Source organism: Stenella coeruleoalba, assembly GCF_951394435.1.
Source record: "Stenella coeruleoalba genome assembly, chromosome: 18".
Lineage (NCBI taxonomy): Eukaryota > Metazoa > Chordata > Mammalia > Artiodactyla > Delphinidae > Stenella > Stenella coeruleoalba.
Window position 1 is genome coordinate 74,093,656 of NC_137164.1, and position 20,067 is coordinate 74,113,722.

Below are 20,067 nucleotides of genomic sequence, written 5' to 3' on the forward strand. Positions count from 1 at the left end.
TCACCAACCTGAATCCTTTAGATAACTAGTTCTTATTTTCAAGTGATAATTTTTTCACATTCCTATTTCACTCTTCAACTCCTGCTTTACATCCTAAAGATGAGGAGCAGTTGGATCTGGTTAGAGACTGTAACTCCTGTCTTATTAAGGGGAAGGGAGGGAAAAGATACCTTTTGAATACCTACAAGTGTAGAATGTGTTAATGTCATTGAACCCTCACAGCAAACTGTCTAGTAATTTACATATAAAACTCCCATTTCATAATAAACGAGCTCAGAGTGATTCAGTAATGTGCTCAAGATTACCCAGAATGGAGCTGGGATCTGAATGTATCTCCAGTTCTAAATCTAGGACAATTGCACATTCCCTCATTTACTCAGTGAAACAATTTGTTTTTATCCATGTTGGAGTTGATTTAAGACATTGAAATGAAATTAAAAGTGGCTATGTATAGAAAATTAGGAATATACAAGAAACTACACTTTTTTCAAAGTAGTTAAATATATGTTCCTGCAGGAAAATGTAGACGTTAATTAACCTCATAAGACTTCTCATCCTCTTTCCTCAGCCTTTTATAGAAAAATTTAGGAGTCATCTTCCTCGTGAAGTGAAACTGATATATCTGATCTTGCTGTTTCTTTTTCCAATAAGATTTATTTTCCCAGCCTTTCCTCTATTACCATACCACCATACCAGTCCCTGGAATTATTTTATAATAGCTGACATTTTAATTGAATGCTTGTTATGTACCAGGTATTGTTCTGACTCCTTTTTGTCATTTATTCTTTTTTAAAAAAATTTTTGGCTGCCCTATGTGGCTTGTGGATTCTAGTTCCCTGACCAGGGATTGAACCCAGGTCCACGGCAGTGAGAGTGTGGAGTCCCAACCACTGGACCACCAGGGAATTCCCTGTCATTTATTCTTGATAACTGAATAGTCTATGATCTGGTGTCCAAATCCACTGACCCCACTCCTCCATCTTTGTCCTGTTCTAATTTGTCAGAAAAATCTGCATGCCTTTCCCTAAGAGCATTTAATGACTTCATTTCTCATTAAAGTCAAGACTTCTTGGTCTATAAGGTCCTTCACCAACTACACAATCTCGTTGTGAAAGAAGTTTTCTCTTTCTGTTTCATAAGCCAAATTCATTCCTCCTCTATGTGTTTACCCGTGTCCGGTGCTTTAACTGCTAGGTGGAATGTCCTCTCACCTTGCTAGGCTCCCAAGCTCATCACCCGAATTCAACATTGTACTGGAGGTTCCATGCAGGACAATTAGGCAGGAAATAAAAGGCATCTAGATCAGAAAGGGAGAAGTAATATTTACAGATGATGTGAGCTTGTGTATAGGAAATCCTAAGGAATCCACTAAAAATATGAGAACTAATAAATGAACTCAGCAAGGTTGCGGGATTCAAGATCCATATACAAAAATCAGTTTCATTTGTAGACACCATCAATAAACCCCCAAATGAGAGTTCTGTAGCTTGGATTATGTACCCCAAAAAGATATGTTGAAGTCCCAACACCTGGTACCTATGAATGTGACGTTACTGGAAATAGGGTTTTTGCAAATGTCATTAAGATGTAATTCAAATGAGATCCTTCTGGAGTAGGGTGTACCATTAATATAGTATGACTGGTATCCTTATCATAAAAAGAGAAAAGACATAGAAACAGACATACATGGAGAGGAGAATAACATGTGAAGACACAGCCAGAGGAAAGATGGTCGTGTGGCAATGAAGACAGGTTGGATTTATGCAGCAGCACCAAGGAATGGCAAGGATTTCTGTCAGCCGTTAGAAGCTAGGAGAGAGAGTATGGTCCTGCTGACACTTTGATTTCGGATATCTCTCATTCAGAGCTGTGAGAGAATGAACTTTTGTTGTTTACGTCACTTAGTTTGTGGCTCTATGTTAATGGCAGCCCTAATATATTTTTTAAACTTCCATTTACAATAGCACCAAAAATAATGAAATACTTAGGAATGTACTTAGCAATAAAGGCAAAATGTCTTCTCTGCAAACTACATAACATTTTTTAAAGAAAAAGAAGTCAAATAAATGGAAACTAATCACATATTTGTAGATTGAAAGATTTATTATTGTTAAGATGGCAATCAAGGGATCAATCCACGAAGAAGATATAACAATTGTAAATATTTATGCACCCAACAGAGGAGCACCTCAATATATAAGGCAAATGCTAACAGCCATAAAAGAGGAAATCGACAGTAACTAAAGTGGGACTTTAACACCCCACTTTCACCAATGGACAGATCATCCAGAATGAAAATGAGTAAGGAAACACAAGCTTTAAATGATACATTAAACAAGATGGACTTAATTGATATTTATAGGACATTCCATCCAAAAACAACAGAATACACTTTCTTCTCAAGTGTTCATGGAACATTCTCCAGGATAGATTATATCTTGGGTCACAAATCAAGCCTTGGTAAATTTAAGAAAATTGAGATCGTATCAAGTATCTTTTCTGACCACAACGCTATGAGACTAGATATCAATTACAGGAAAAAAAATCTGTAAAAAATACAAACACAAGGAGGCTAAGCAATACACTACTAAATAACCAAGAGATCACTGAAGAAATCAAAAAATACCTAGAAAAAACCCTATGGGATGCAGCAAAAGAAGTTCTAAGAGGGAAGTTTAGAGCAATCCAACCCTACCTCGAGAAACAAGAAACATCTCAAATAACTTAAATTTACACCTAAAGCAATAAGATAAAGAACAAAAAGAACCCAAAGTTAGCAGAAGGAAAGAAATCATAAAGATCAGATCAGAAATAAATGAAAAAGAAATGAAGAAAACAATAGCAAAGATCAATAAAACTAAAAGCTGGTTCTTTAAGAAGATAAACAAAATTGATAAACCATTAGCCAGACTCATCAAGAAAAAAAGGGAGAAGACTCCAATCAACAGAATTAGAAATGAAAAAGGAGAGGTAACAACTGACATTGCAGAAATACAAAGGATCATGAGAGATTACTACAAGCAACTGTATGCCAATAAAATGGACAACCTGGAAGAAATGGACAAGTTCTTAGAAAAGCACAACCTTCTGAGACTGAACCAGGAAGAAACAGAAAATATAAACAGACCAATCACCAATTACAAGCACTGAAATTGAGACTGTGATTAAAAATCTTCCAACAAACAAAAGCCCAGGACCAGATGGCTTCACAGGCAAATTCTATCAAACATTCAGAGAAGAGCTAACATCTATCCTTCTCAAACTCTTCCAAAGTATAGCAGAGGGAGGAACACTCCCAAACTCATTCTACGAGGCCAACATCACCCTGATACCAAAACCAGACAAAGATGTCGCAAAGAAAACTATAGGCCAATATCACTGATGAACATAGATGCAAAAATCCTCAACAAAATATTAGCAAATAGAATCCAACAGCACATTAAAAGGATCATACACCATGATCAAGTGGGGTTTTTCCCAGGAATGCAAGGATTCTTCTGTACACGCAAATCAATCAATGTGATACACCATATTAACAAATTGAAGGATAAAAACCATATGATCATCTCAATAGATGCAGGAAAATCTTTTGACAAAATTCAACATACATTTATGATAAATACCCTCCAGAAAGGAGGCATGGAGGGAACTTACCTCAACATAATAAAGGCCATATATGACAAATTCAAAGCCAACATCATTCTCAATGGTGAAAATCTGAAACCATTTCCTTTAAGATCAGGAACAAGACAAGGTTCTCCACTCTCACCACTATTATTCAACATAGTTTTGGAAGTTTTAGCCACAGCAATCAGAGAAGAAAAATAAATAAAAGGAATCCAAATCGGAAAAGAAGAAATAAAGCTGTCACTGTTTGCAGATGACATGATACTCTACATAGAGAATCCTAAAGATGCTACCAGAAAACTACTAGAGCTAATCAATGAATTTGGTAAAGTAGCAGGATACAAAATTAATGCACAGAAATCTCTTACATTCCTATACACTAACGATGCAAAATCTGAAAGAGAAATTAAGGAAACACTCCTATTTACCATTGCAACAAAAAGAATAAAATACCTAGGAATAAACCTACCTAAGGAGACAAAAGACCTATATGCAGAAAACTATAAGACACTGATGAAAGAAATTAAATATGATAAAAAACAGATGGAGAGATATACCATGTTCTTGGATTGGAAAAATCAACACTGTGAAAATGACTATACTACCCAAAGCAATCTACAGATTCAATGCAATCCCTATCAAACTACCACTGGCATTTTTCACAGAACTAGAACAAAAAATGTCACAAGTTGTATGGAAACATAAAAGACCCCAAATAGCCAAAGAAATCTTGCGAAAGAAAAACAGAGCTGGAGGAATCAGGCTCCCGGACTTCAGACTACACTACAAAGCTGCAGTAATCAAGACAATATGGTAGTGGCACAAAAACAGAATTATAGCTCAATGGAACAGGATAGAAAGCCCAGAGATAAACCCATGCACATATGGTCACCTTATTTTTCATAAAGGAGGCAAGAATATACAATGGAGAAATGACAGCCTCTTTAATAAGTGGTGCGGGGGAAACTGGACAGGTACATGTATAAAAGAATGAAATTAGAACACTCCCTAACACCATACACAAAATAAACTCAAAATGGATGAAAGACCTAAATGTAAGGCCAGACACTACAAAACTCTTAGAGGAAAATATAGGCAGAACGCTCTATGACACCTAAATGTAAGGCCAGACACTACAAAACTCTTAGAGGAAAACATAGGCAGAACGCTCTATGATATAAAGCAAGATCCTTTTTGACCCACCTTCTAGAGAAATGGAAATAAAAATAAACAAATGGGACCTAATGAAACTTAAAAGCTTTTGAACAGCAAAGGAAAGCATAAACAAGACGAAAAGACAACCCTCAGAATGGGAGAAAATACTTGCAAATGAGGCAACTGACAAAGGATTAATCTCCAAAATTTACAAGCAGCTCATGCAGCTCAATATCAAAAAAACAAACCACCCAACCCAAAAATGGGCAGAAGACATAACTAGACATATCTCCAAAGAAGATACACAGATTGCCAACAAACACATGAAAGAATGCTCAACATCCTTAATCATTAGAGAAATGCAAATCAAAACTACAATGAGGTATCACCTCACACCTGTCAGAATGGCCATCATCAAAAAATCTACAAACAATGGATGCTGGAGAGGGTGTGGAGAAAAGGGAACCCTCTTGCACTAATGGCGGGAATGTAAATTGATACAGCCACTATGGAGAACAGTATGGAGGTTCCTTAAAAAACTAAAAATAGAACTACCATACGACCCAGCAATCCCACTACTGGGCATATACCCTGAGAAAACCATAATTCAAAAAGAGTCATGTACCACAGTGTTCATTGCAGCTCTATTTATAATAGCCAGGACATGGAAGCAACCTAAGTGTCCACCGACAGATGAATGGATAAAGAAGATGTGGCACATTTATACAATGGAATATTACTCAGCCATAAAAAGAAGTGAAACTGAGTTATTTCTAGTGAGGTGGATCGACCTAGAGTCTGTCATACAGAGTGAAGTAAGTCAGAAAGAGAAAAACAAATACACACACACACACACACACACACACATATATATATATTCCATATATATATGGAATCTAGAAAAAAAAATAGTTCTGAAGAACCTAGGGGCAGGACAGGAATAAAGATGCAGATGTAGAGAATGGACTTGAGGACACGGAGAGGGGGAAGCGTAAGCTGGGATGAAGTGAGAGAGTGGCATGGACATATATACACTCCCAAATGTAAAGTAGATAGCTCGTGGGAAGCAGCCACATAGCACAGGGAGGTCAGCTCGGTGCTTTGTGTCCACCTAGAGAGGTGGGATAGGGAGGGTGGGAGGAGACACAAGAGGGAGGAGATATGGTAACATGTGTATATGTATAGCTGATTCACTTTGTTATACAGCAGAAACTAACACATCATTGTAAAGCAATTATACTCCAAGAAAGATGTAAAAAAAAAAAAAAAAAGATGATGGCCATACTCCCCAGTTTGATCAATGGATCAAAACACTCCCTATTAAGCCTGTCTCTTTTTTTTGCAGAAGTTAACAAGCTGATCTTAAAATTCATGCATAAATGCAAGGATCTAGAATAGCTAGAACGATCTTTAAAAGAAGAACATGGTCAGGGGTCTCATATATCCTGATTTTAAAACTTGCTAGAAAGGTATAATGGTCAAGACATACAGGCATGAGGATAGACGTATAAATCAATGGCCTACAGTTGAAAATCCATAAATAAATATATATTTACAGTTAACTGATATTTGACAAAAGTGCCAAGATAATTCATTGTTGAAAGGACAGTCTTTTAGCAAATGGTGTTGTGTCAACTGGATATTCACATGCATATGAATGAATTTGGACTCCTACATCTTACCATATAAAAAATTAATTAAAAAGGGAGTAAAGACTCATGTGTAAGAGCTACAGCTGTAAAACTCTTGGTAGAAAACGTAGTCACATCTTTGCGACCTTAGATTAGACAGTGGTTTCTTGGTATGACACAAAAAGCACAAAGGACAAAAGAAAAAAAATAGATTAATAGGGCTTAATTTAAAAAAATATTCCTCAAAGGACGTTATACATTATCAAGAGAGTGAAAGACAACTTATAAAAAAGGGGGAAAATATTTGCAAATCGTATATCTGATAAGGAACTTGTTTCCAGAATATGAAGAACGCTTACAACTCAACGATATAAAGACAAACAACCCAATTTAAAAATGGGCAAAGGCACATTCTCCAAGGAAGACATACAGGTGGCCAATAAGCACATAAAGAGATGTTCACTGTCATTAATAATAAGGGAAGTGCAAATCAAAACTACAATGAGACACTTCTTCATATCCAGTAAGACAGGTATAATCAAAGAGACAGAAAACAATGTGTCAGCGAGTGTCAGTGAGGATGTGGAGAAATTTTGAACACTCACATTGCTGGTGGGAATGAAAAATGGAGTAGCCACTTCGGAAAACATCTAGCAGTTTTTAAAATGTTGAAAATGGAGTAGCATATGTCCAGGATCTGCACGACTGGGTGTGTATCTAAGAGAATTGAAAATATATGTTCATACAATAACTAGTACATGAATGTTCATAGCAGCATCCTTCGTAACAGCAAAAGAGTGGAAACAATCCAATAACTAATGATTGAATAAATAACATGTGATGAATCCTACAATGTAATGTTGTTCAGCAATGAAAAGAAACGAAATTCTGATAGATGCTACACATAGACAAACCTTGAAAACATGCAAAGTGAAAGAAGCCAGTCACAAAGGACTATTCGTTTGCAAAGTCCAAAATAGGCAACTCCATTGATATAGAAGGTAGATTAGTGGCTGCCTGAGTGTAGGGGTATTGGGTGAGGGGAATGGGGAGTGACTGTTCATGGATATAGAGTTTCTTTTGGGGAAGATGATAATGTTCTAAAATTGTTGTGATCAATCTGTATCACAACTCTGTGAAAATACTGAAAATCATTGAATTGTACCTTTAAATGCATGAATAGTGTTGCATGTAAATTATATTCAGTAAAGCTGTTATAATAGGTGAGACTAGGAATATTCTAAGTAGAAGCTCTTGGATTTAAATGATGGTAGTGGATCTCGAGAGAAGTGGATGGATTCAAGATACACTTGGGGTGTAAGCGATTGTCAGAGGTGCAGAAGACTATAGAATGAATACATCTATATCTCTGCCTTTCATACCTGGTTGATTAAAAGAACCCAAGAATGTTCTGGGAGAAATATCAGGAGTTCAAGTTAAATTCGTAATGAGTTTGAGGTGTCTCCTGAAGAAGGTGTGAGCAGTCTTCATCCTTTTCAGCTGCCTAGCACCTGCCCTTTGCTTTGGCAAATGTTCCATCCGATGGGTCAGAGCTGGATGCTCCTCTTGCAGCTGTGATGACCCAGACTTTGTCAACCAGGTAGAGGCTGGTGGTGTGGAAAAGGAAGGCCATTATCAAATCCATGCTAATGTGGCAGCAGCAGTGGAGCGCCAGCAACCAGATGCAGATTTCAGAGCCTCCAGCACCTATGCTTCTAGCAGTAGGTACCCAGAGCTATGACCGCAAGTGGTGGTCTGTGCCCAGCTGTAACAGCAGTGGTATTTTTAGGGGTTCACTTCTGTATCGTGATTGCGAGAGGTATATATATTCAATCCCCCAAACATGCTTAAGCATGATTCTCTAATTCTTTCCATAGATTCTGCAAGTTACTTTAAATCCTTTCAATGGCATCCTTTCTATCTGATTAGCTAGAGATGGTTTATGTTGCTTGCACCTAAGAGAAACCTGACTGGAATAACATCCAAAAGAAGATGCTGAAAAGGCCGTTAGCTTTGGGGAAAGAGATCGGAGATAAAGATACGAGTTTGAATAGCCATCAGTGATACTGTTGATATAAGAATTGGTGGTGCACAGCAGTGTGATTGTCCCTAACGCACTGAACTGTTTATCAAAGGATGGATGAAATGGCACATTTTGTGTTGTATGTCCACAATAAAAAAAAAAAGAAGGAATGGATGAGAATGTTTAGGGCAAGAGTCTAAAAGGAAAGGAGAACGAAGGACCTAGGCTGAGGCATTTGAACCTTTAAAGGATAGGAGAAAGAGATATGTCCCTAGAGGAGAAAGAGAATGAGGTGTTTTATTCAGCTCTGCGGAGTAGCTGGCACTGGGTAGTCTGGAACAAGGTTTGTAGCCTTGTTCCAAATCTGAACGAATGAATGAGTTTACTCCTCAACTGGGGAGCTCCTGAGCTTGTTGAGTGTTAATTGCATCTTTAATTACACATGGGTTATAAAATTTGGTATATAGCATCATGGTGAAAAAGATTAGCAGTTGGGGTCATGGCATAGAACAGCTCCTTTTATTATAGTGCAGAGTCCACAGGAATCCAGGGTCCAGGACGGGGACTGGAAGACGCAGTACTGTTTACTCTGTACGTAGTCAGAAGCAAGGCGCCATTGCCTGAAAACACTTTTATTCAGTCTTCACATACAGTCATATTCCCGACATACACTCTAATTCAGTTTATTGTTTCTCTGACAAGTGAGATTTCTTCATGAATGTGGGCCACGTTCTGCAGCTGTTATCAACAACCTTCACTACGATCGATTGCCACACCTTTCTTTACTTAGTAACATCCACTCCGCTAAGGTGGCAATAAAAATAATGACAAAGTTAAGTCTTATATTTTCTTTTTTCCCTTAGCTGGATACTTAGAGGTGGCAGAAGTGAACATATATATGTTTAGGATAAAGAGCAAGAAAGAGAGATGACGGCATTTAGGTTTAGATTTTCTGTTACTGTGAAATTTTAAGATTTGGAATTATAACCACTCATTGGCCAAGAGCAGATGAACAAGGCCGTTTTTGATAGTATTGACTCTGCTGCCTTTGTAGCAGCTGAGATACAGAGACAGACCAACGCAGAGTTTCTGGCCTTTTGACTCTGTCCCATTGACTTCTCTACCTTTATTTCAGTACCACTCGCTTACCTATTAAAGCTTTCTAGAACGTTTTGAAATCGTTTCGTGTAAATCCTCAACATTTATTCTTTTTCAAGATTTTTTCACTATTCTAAATCATTTTCATTTCCATACGAATATTGAAATGTTATTTTCTTTAAAAAAACCTTCAAATTGATGAACTGTTTGTTTGGGTCAAATAAATATCTTAAAAATATTCATCTTGAGGCGTTCTTTAAGTTCTCTCAGCATTCTTTTTAAATTCACAGTTTATCTTCAGATAATTTTAGACCTCTTCACATGAAATTTGAGAACCTAAAAATGGTATGCTTATGTTCCTCCCCTTATTGCCTTTGTGCTATTTTGGTCATATATTTTGCTTCTGTATATGTTATAAATTTCACAACTGTAATTATTTTGTCATTAGTTATCTTTTTTTCTTGTGGTAAAAGTCACAAACATGAAATTTACCATCTTAATCATTATTGAGTATATGGTACGTTAGTGTTAACTATATGCTCTGTGCAATGGATCTCTAGATTCTTTTTCATCTTACAAAACTGAAACTCTCTACCTTTTGAACAACTTCCATTTCGCCGTTCCCCAAGCCCCTGGCAACTATAATTCTACTTTCTGTTTCTTTGAATTTGACTACTTTACATACTCCATGTAAATGGAATCATGCAACATTTGTCTCCTTGTGACTACTTCACTTAGCATAATGTCCTCAAGGTTCATCTGTGTTATAGCATAAAACAGGCTTTCCTTCTATTTTAAGGCTGAATAGTATTCCATTGTATGTATACATCACATTTTCTTTATCCAGTCATCAGCCAGGTTGCTTCCACCTCTTGGCTATTGTGAATAATGCTGCAATGAAAATAGGTGTGCACATACCTCTTTGAAATCTTGTTTTCAATCCTTTGGGATATATACTAGGAAATAAGATGTGCTGGATGACATAGCAATTCTATTTTTAATTTTTCGAGGAACTTTCATACTGTTTTCCATACTACCTGCACCATTTTACATTCCCACCAACAGAGCACAAGGGTACCAATTTCTCTGTATCCTTGCCAACACTTTACTTTCTTTTTTCTTAATAGTGACCATTGTAACGGATGTGAGGTGGTACCTCATTGTGGTTTTGATTTGCATTTCCCTGATGATTAGTGATGTTGAGCATCTTTTCATGTGCTTGTTGACCATTTACAAATTATCTTCTTTGGAGACAGGTCTGTTCAAGTCCTCTGCTGATTATTAAAGCAGGTTATGGGGGGATTTTTGTTGTTGAGTTGTAGATTTTTACGTATCCTGGATACTAATTCCTTATCAGATCTGTGGTTTGCAATATTTTCTTCCATCCTGTAGATTGCTTTTTCGTTTTGTTCGTTGTTTCCTTTGCTATGCAGACGTTTTTAAGTTTGACGTGGTTCCATTTGCTTTTGCTTTTTATGCCTGTTCTTTGGGTGCCGTATCTAAGAAATCATTGCCAAATCCAGTGTCGTGAAGTTTTTCCTGTATGATTTCTTCTAGGAGTTTATAGTTTCAGGTCTTACATTTAGGTATCTAATCAACTTTGAGTTGATTTTTGTATATGGTGTAATAGAAGGGCCCCATTTTATTGTTTTTCTTGTGGATATTCAGTTTTCCTAGCACCATTTGTTGAAGAGACTATCCCTTCCCCATTGTGTAGCCCCGAAAACTTTGTCAAAGATCGTTTGACCATAGAAGTGAACGTTTATTTCTGTGCTGTCTCTTAAATGCTGTTCCACTGGTCCATGTGTCTGTTTTCATGCCAGTACCATACTGTAAATTTGTACTGTGTTTTAAAATCAGCAATTGTAAAGACTCTATAGTTTTTTGTTCGTTTTCCTGTGAAGACTCTAGTTTTATTTTTTGTCTTTCTTAAGATTGTTTTAGCTACTTGGAGTCCTTTGAGATTCCGTCTGAATTTTAAGATGGTTATTTCTATTTCTGTGAAAAATGCCATTGATAGTTCGGCATGGACTGCATTGAATCTGTAGATCGCTTTGAGTATTATGAATATTTTAACAATATTAACTCCTTTAACCCATTAACGTGGAATGTTTTTCTACTTATTTGTGTCTTGTTTGATTACTTTCAGCAATGTTTTATAGTTTTCAGTGTACATGCCATTTACCTGCTTGGTTAAGTTTATTCCTAATTGTTTTATTATTTTTAATGCTATTGTAGATGGGAGTGTATTCTTAATTTCCTTTACAGACGGTTCATTGTTAGTGTATAAAAACACAACTGATTTTATATTCTGCAACTTTACTGAATTTATTTATTTTAACAATATTTTTGTGGAATCTTAGGGTTTTGTCCATATAAGATCATGTCATCTGTAAACAGACAATTTTACTTCTTCCCTTCCAATTGGGAAGCCTTTTATTTCTTCTATTTGCCTAATTGCTCTAGTTGGGACTCCGAGTACTGTTTTGAACAGAAGCGTCAAAAATGGGCATTCTGGCCTTGTTACTAAGAGGGAAAGTTTTCAGTTTTTCACCATTGAGTATGATGTTAGCTGTGGTCTTTTTAAAAAAATTTATTGAAGCATAGCTGATTTACAATGTTTTGTTAAGTTTTGCTGTACAGCAAAGTGATTCAGTTATATCAATACATATATGTATATTCTTTTTCATATTATTTTCCATTATGATTTATCACAGGGTATTGAACAGAGTTCCCTGTGCCGTACAGTAGGACCTTGTTGTTTATCCATCCCATATATAATAGTTTGTACCTGCTAATCCCACACTCCCAATCCTTCCCTCCCCCACCCCCGTCCCCCTCAGCAACCACAAGTCTGTTCTCTGTCTATAGGTCTGTTTCTGTTTTGTATATACGTTCATTTGTATCATTTTCTTTTAGATTCCACATATAAGTGATATCATGTGATATTTGTCTTTCTCTAAGTGACTTACTTCACTTAGTATGACAATCTCTAGGTCCTTATGTAACAACCTAAATGGGAAAAGAATTTGAAAAAAGAATAAATACATGTATATGTATAAACTGAATCACTTTGCTGTACACCTGAAACTGTCACAACACGGTTAATCAACTATAATCCAGTATAAAATAAAAAGTTTAAAAAAATCTCTAGGTCCATCCATGTTCCTGCAAATGGCATTATTTCATTCTTTTCTATGGTGGAGTAATATTCCATTGTATATATGTATACAACATTTTTATCCATTCACCTGTTGATGGACATTTGTTTCCATGTCTTGGCTATTGTAAATAGTGCTGCTGTTTACACTGGGGTGTAAACAGACACTGGGGTGCAGATGCCTTTTTGAATTAGAGTTTTCTCTGGATATATGCCCAGGAGAGGGATTGCTGGATCATACGGCAACTCTATTTTTATTTTCTTGAGGAAACTCCATACTCTTCTCCATAGTGGCTGCACCAGTTTACATTCCCACCAACAGTGTAGGAGGGCTCCCTTTTCTCCACACCCTCACCAGCATTTATTATTTATAGACATTTTTTTTTGGCTGTGCTGTGTGGCTTGTGGGATTTTAGTTCCCCAACCAGGGATCGAATCCGGGTCCTCAGCAGTGAGAGCACAGAGTCCTAACCATTGGACTGCCTGTTTGTAGACTTTTTATTGATGGCCAATCTGAGCAGTGTGAGGTGGTACCTCATTATAGTTTTGATTTGCATTTCTCTAAAGATTAGCTGTGGGCTTTTCATATATGGCTTTCATTATGTTGAGGTAATTTCCTTCTATTTCTAGTTTGTCGAATGTTTTCAGTCATGAAAGAGTGTTGAATTTTGTAAGATGCCAACAGAAGCAGACCCTGCCATGACCATTTGATCAAAGAATCAATGAATGAAGCTTCTCTTTGGCTGTTCTAGAGTCACATGGTCTCATATCTCTGCTTCCTCTTAGCAGATCGACTTCTGCTCTGCTTGGACTTAGCCCATAATTGGTGTCACCAAAGACGCCTGCAACTCCCAGCCCCGTTATTGGGCTATGCATGGGGCAGATGGTCCAAGAAGGGGATGTGAAAAAGGGAGGAGGGCCAATTAGCATCTTTAGTACTAGTTTATTTCTTTGGAATGTATGAGTTCTGGGAGGATTTGTTGGTTATTATATTTTAAAATCACAAGAATTTAATTTTTAGTGAAATTAGTATAGAATTACTTTCTACTCCAGAGGTAGCTGGAATAACAGTTTAATTTGGTGTCAGTGTATAAACAATACACTGTTTTGTTTTTCAAGTTTAACAGGAACAAGATTTAAATAATTGATAAAATCTCATGCTGGCAAGAGCACAAGGAAGTGTTGCCGGCAGGATTGTGAATTGCTACACTTTGGAGACCAGATTGCATACATCTATGAAACATTAAGCTTCATTTCATCACTTTTTTAAAAATTTTATTTACTTGTTTATGACTGCGTTGGGTCTTCGTTGCTTTGCGCGGGCTTTCTCTAGTTGCGGTGAGCAAGGGCTACTCTTCGTTGTGGTGCACGGGCTTCTCATTGCGGTGGCTTCTCTTGTTGCAGAGCATGGGCTCTAGGTGCCCGGGCTTCAGGAGTTGTGGCTCACGGGCTCTGGAGCTCAGGCTTAGTAGTAGTGGTGCACGGGCTTAGTTGCTCCGCGGCATGTGGGATCTTCCTGGACCAGGGCTTGAACCCGTGTCCCCTGCATTGGCAGGTGGATTCCTTTTTTTTTTTTTTTTTTTTTTTTTTGCGGTACGCAGGCCTCTCACTGCTGTGGCCTCTCCCGCTGCGGAGCACAGGCTCCGGACGCGCAGGCCCAGCGGCCACGGCTCACGGGCCCAGCCGCTCTGCGGCATAGTGGGATCCTCCCGGACCGGGGCACGAACCCGCATCCCCTGCATCGGCAGGCGGGCTCTCAACCACTGCGCCACCAGGAAAGCCCCGGCAGGCGGATTCTTAACCACTGCGCCACCAGGGGAGCCCCACTCCAACGTTCTTTGCTAATGCTTTTGAGACAGGAGCAGCATGCTCTGTGGGTCAGCAGCTTCGCAGGATTTCTCTTGAAATAGAGAGATGCAAGGTCAGCAGGATCCATACTTTCGGGGCACCGTGCATGGCTGGGCTCGCCAGCTTCTTATCCGAGGACGTGCAAAGGCCGTGGGCCCTGCCGTACCAGTACTCACTAACACGTATCTTGTAGTCCACTGATTTTGCCAATTAAAGATAATCTCTGACAATCTTTATGTTTCTTACCAAACCTAAGATGTAATACGGACGAGCTAACTCTTTACAATAATTACTCAACCTCTATTAACTAATTCTAATTAATTCACATATAGCACATTTGCCATAATGAGGTGTAAACAATTTACCAGAAATCCAAATGTATTGTCAACTGAAGACATGCTGATAAGATTTTGATATGGAAGAATGTTGAAATAATGTGAAATAGGGCAAAATAGCTGAAATGTTTATATATATATATATTCCATTAATAAACAACTGCACACTTAGATAAACTAGCCTAAATTATTGATTGATTTATAGCCTAAATTATAATTATTGATTATATATAATTATACTATATATTGTATATAATGTACATAATATATAATAATATAATGGATATTATTTGTTTCATTAATTGTTTAAATGAATGGAGCATTTATAGTGTGTTCTGTCACTGTACTGTATTTTGGTTCCATAGAGGCAAGCAAAACAGACACAGCTTCTGCCTTCATGGAATTTGGGAGATGAACAGTTAACAGGTAAATAAATATATACACATGCAGTACAAATAGTACATGTTATAATCAGAAAGAATAGATTTCTCTGAAAGAGAATGACTTCCTTGTACTTGGGAGGAGGAAAGATCATGTTTCCTTGTTTTTCTACATCAAATTAAATCTGACTCAGCCTTCACTCATCTTCCTGGCTGGATTGTTAATCTTGGTGATCAAGATGGTTCTGCTGTCAGGGTCCCCTAATCTCTTTCTTGAGACGGTTCTAGAGCCATTTGACTTATGGGATCTGAGACAGTTGGAGCAGTGCCTCAGGTTTTCAATATAATATGGTAACTGCTGGCTATTTAAATCTTGTTGGGTCTTTCTACTCCAGAGTTTGTTCTAAGGCGGCATCGTTCCTTCCACACCAGGCTCAGCCACGAGTCTATTTTCCACGGCTCCTAGGGACACTGTGTGTCTCTGGCCCTCACACAGACCCCCCATCAGAGGCCCTGCAGGTGGCAGATGCGGGTTTCCCTACTTGGCGGAAACTACCCCCTTTCCAGTCTCTGTCCTGAGTGCCGTTCTGTTGGAAACTGACGAAGATGCTGCATGATTTAAAAATCCAGAATCAGCAGAGCAGGTGATGGGCATAGATTCTGAAGGATAAGAGTACAAAGAAGCTGACCTGCCTTCTGGGAGAAAGGGCAGAAGCAAGAGAAAGTTTCATGAGAGCTCACACATCCTACTTTTTAGAAAAAGGACTGTTATGTACGTGGACGAAAGACGGAGGGGCCGCCTCCAATGTCTTCTTTTCCCAGAACTTGTAAATAGAAAAAGGTGATTGACCTTTTGTTCCATTTGTGGGGTTACAAAGTTTTCATGCGTACGGAGCTATTGAGATAGTGGTAAAATGGATAACCATTCACTTGTCACTTAGATTCAGAATTTGCTCATGTTTTTCTCCATATTTGCTTCACCTGTCAGTCTGTTCTATCCATCATATATCTATTATTTTACGTTGAACTATTTCAGAGTAAGTTGCAGGTATGATGACGCTTTACCCATAAGTACTACTGGATGCATCACCTAAGAATAAGGACGTTCTCCTACGGAAGCACAATACCACTGTTACACCTAAGATACGTAACAACAAAGTAGCCAATCTGTATTCAGCTCTCCTCAATCTCTCCCCAAATTTCTTTGAGCTTGTTTATTTTTATTTTTTTTGATCCAGGATCTTCATCTGGTTATACATTGCGTTTGGATTTTATGTTTTATATTATAGAACAAACAATAATAGATTAAACATATGCAAAGTCTCCTTAAAAAGTAGAATGTTTCGTGGCACAAGACTAACAAATCCAAGAGGAAAACAGTGTCTCAGTTAGAGAGGAGTGGTCAGGAATGGGGCATGAAAAGTGGAAGTCACATTAGCAGTAAGTCTCCCACATGGCGGAGGAGACTGACCTAGAGAGTGGGGTGTAAGGGCAGGTGTGTCCTTGTAGACAGCGTAGGTTTATTTTGCTAACGTGGGTTGATAACAGTAACTGTGAAATTAATCCAAGAAATCTCCTGCTCAATTCCAAAACCTGTGCTTCTAATGTTGCTTCACTAGTGTATTTACACATGAATATCTGAGCATATTTGAGAAAATTTGCTGATCAATAAACAAGAACTGTATCTATAGTTTTTTTCACATTGTTAATAGGTTAGCTTCTAAACGATTTTTTAAAATGATTTAGAAAATATTTATATTGGTCTTTGATCGGTTCCTGATGCAGAGTTCCTAAATCCTTTGGAATATCCTAGGTGATAGTAGTGTCTTTTGTTCTAATGAGGAGACTCTTGGTCACTGAATGAAGAGTGGTCACCAAAAAGACCAAGCCATGATTAGAAGTTTGGAATTTTCAACCCCACTTTTCATTCTCCAGAGATGGGGCTGGAGCTGGAGTTAATGAGCAATCATGCCTGGTGAAGCTTGCAGGAAAGTTCCAGAAGTGTGGGGTTGGTGGCTACCTGGAGGTGCTGGGAGCATGGCGTCCTGGAGAGGGTGTGGAAGCAAGGCGCCACTTCCCACACGCCTCTTCTGTCTGCCTGTTCATATGTACCCTTTATCGCATCCTTTGATAACAAATTGGTAAACACTAATTAAACCATTTTCTTGAGTTCTGTGGGCAAATTAATCAAACCCAAGGATCGGGTCGTGGGTTCCTCTGATTTATATCCAGTCTATCAGTTGCACGGTGACAACCTGGACTTGTGGTTGCCATCTGAAGTGGGCTGGAGTTAGTCTTGTGGGACTGAGCCCTCAGCCTGTGGAACCTAAGACGAACTCCAGATAGATGTGTCAGAATTGAATTAAACTCTAGGACAGCCAGCCGGCCTCACAGAGGAGCGCCCACACTTTTGGTGTCAGAAGAGTTGAGAGATTAGTAGTGGTGTGACGGTGAAAAGATATATAGAAAGATAAAACAAACGGAAAACGAAATTAAAAAAAGAAAAAAATGCATAGGAGGAAGATTGAGGTTTTCTTTACAAGCCTATTTGAGGAGATGTGCCAGTCAACGCACAAGAACTGTCTGTAGTTTTATTTCACATTGTAAATAAGTTAGCATTTGTGTTATTTTTTATTTATTTATTTTTTTTTGCGGTACGCGGGCCTCTCACCGCTGTGGCCTCTCCCGTTGCGGAGCACAGGCTCCGGACGCGCAGGCTCAGCGGCCATGGCTCACGGGCCCAGCCGCTCCGCGGCATGTGGGATCCTCCCGGACCGGGGCACGAACCCGTGTCCCCTGCATCGGCAGGCAGACTCTCAACCACTGCGCCATCAGGGAAGCCCTGTGTTATTTTTTAAAGTAAACTTTAAAGACCTTTAAAAAATGTCCATTGTTCATCACTAATCAGGGAAATGGAAATCAAATCCACAATGACATATCACTTCACTTCTGTTGGATGGCTACTATCAAAAAACAGACAATAAGAAGTATTGTCAGGGATGTGGAGAAACTGGAACCTTGAGCACTTTGATGGACATGTATCAATTAAATGGGTGCAGCCGCTACAGAAAAGTGGGGAGTTTCCACAAAAAATTAAAAATAGAATTAACATGTGATTCAGCAACTCCACTTGTGTGTATTTGTCCAAAGGTATTGAAAGCAGGATCTCAAAGAGATTTTGCACACTCATATTCATAGCAACATTATTCACAGTAGCTAAGATGTGGAAGCAACCCAAACTGATCATTGAGAAACCCAAGTTGATTATCGTCCATCATCGATGGATGAATAGATAAATAAAATGTGGTATCATATTAACCAGTGTTTTCCAGAACCAACAGGATGCGTAAATATACATGTATTCCAGTATGTGTGTGTACACACACACACACACACACACACACACACACACACACACACACACATACACATACATACATACCTATTCCAGTACAGGTCTGAAGTCCTGAGAACCAGGGGATCTGGTATTGTAGGTTCCACTATGAAAGTTAGCAGGCTCAAGACCCCAGAAGAGCCAGTGTTTCAGTTCAAGTCTTGAGGCAGGAAAAGACACGTGTCCCCCTTAACAGGCAGGAGGAGTTCATTCTTACTCAAGGGGAAGTCAGCCTCTTTGTTTTCTTCAGGCCTTCGATGGATTAGATGAGGGCTGCCTACATTAATATCACAGGCAAACATACGTACATTGGAATATTATTCAGCACTGAAAAGGAATGGAATTCTGACACATGCCATCCCATGGATGAACCTTGAGGACATAATGCTAAGTGAAATAAGCCCATGACAGAAAGACAAATATTGTATGATTCCACCTATATGAGTATCTGGAGTAGTCAAAATTACTGAGATAGGAAGTGGAATGGTGGTGACCAGGGCCTGAGGGAGGGGAAAGGGAGTCCTTAGTTCAATGGGTATGGACGTTCATTTTTGCAAGATGGAAAAGTTCTGGAGAAAGATGGTGGTGATGGTTGCACAACAGGGTAAATGCGCTTAACACTACTGAATTGTACCCTAAAAGTGGTTAAGATGGTAGATTTTATGGTATGTGTTTTTAAACCACAATTTGAAAAAAAAAAATCTAGGGCCACAGGAGGCACTGTAGACAAAGGACAGTCCTGGGAATCAAAATGCCTTTCTCTGTACTGATTAGAGTGGAAGAGACCTGAAAGAGAAGTGAATTCCACAGAGGAATGAGATGAAACCCAAGGGTGAAGGGACCAAACCTAGACACGCAGCTGTAATCAGGACCCAGATTTTCTGAGTGTGGCCGGGGCTTCGTCCGCCATGCACTGCCGCCTTCTGGAGCCTGAGATGACGTGTACAGTGCGTCCTGCAGTCCTCTTCGTGTTGCAGATCCATGGCATACAGAAGTTTCCCCAAATGAGATATCTTTCCTTCTCTGGGATGGGGTGAGGATTATAAATGCAAAAGTTAACCATATTGGGACTTCCCTGGTGGCGCAGTGGTTAAGAAGCAGCCGCCAATGCAGGGGACACGGGTTTGATCCCTGGTCTGGGAAGATCCCACATGCTGTGGAGCAACTAAGCCTGTGTGCCACAACTACTGAGCCCGCATGCCACAACTACTGAAGCCTGTGCGCCTAGAGCCCATGCTCTGCAAAGAGAGAAGCCACTGCAATGAGAAGCCCGCACACCGCAACGAGGTGTAGCCCCTGCTCTCCACAACTAGAGAAAAGCCCACACGCAGCAACGAAGACCCAACAAAGCCAAAAATAAATAAATAAATAAATGTATCTTTTAAAAAAGTCAACCATATTAAAGAGAAGTTGAAA

The 20,067-nt window shown here is 38.9% G+C and overlaps 1 protein-coding gene across 1 annotated transcript in view; it reads left to right on the forward strand.

Annotated features, from left to right (window-relative positions):
- The window catches only part of TNFSF13B (TNF superfamily member 13b), an 81,686-nt gene that overhangs the window by 18,872 nt on the left and 42,747 nt on the right, over nucleotides 1-20,067 (forward strand). Inside the window, exon 2 of the mRNA XM_079902926.1 lies at nucleotides 15,243-15,303. The gene's annotated coding sequence lies outside the window, so the exon portion shown is untranslated. The remainder of the gene's footprint in view (nucleotides 1-15,242; nucleotides 15,304-20,067) is intronic.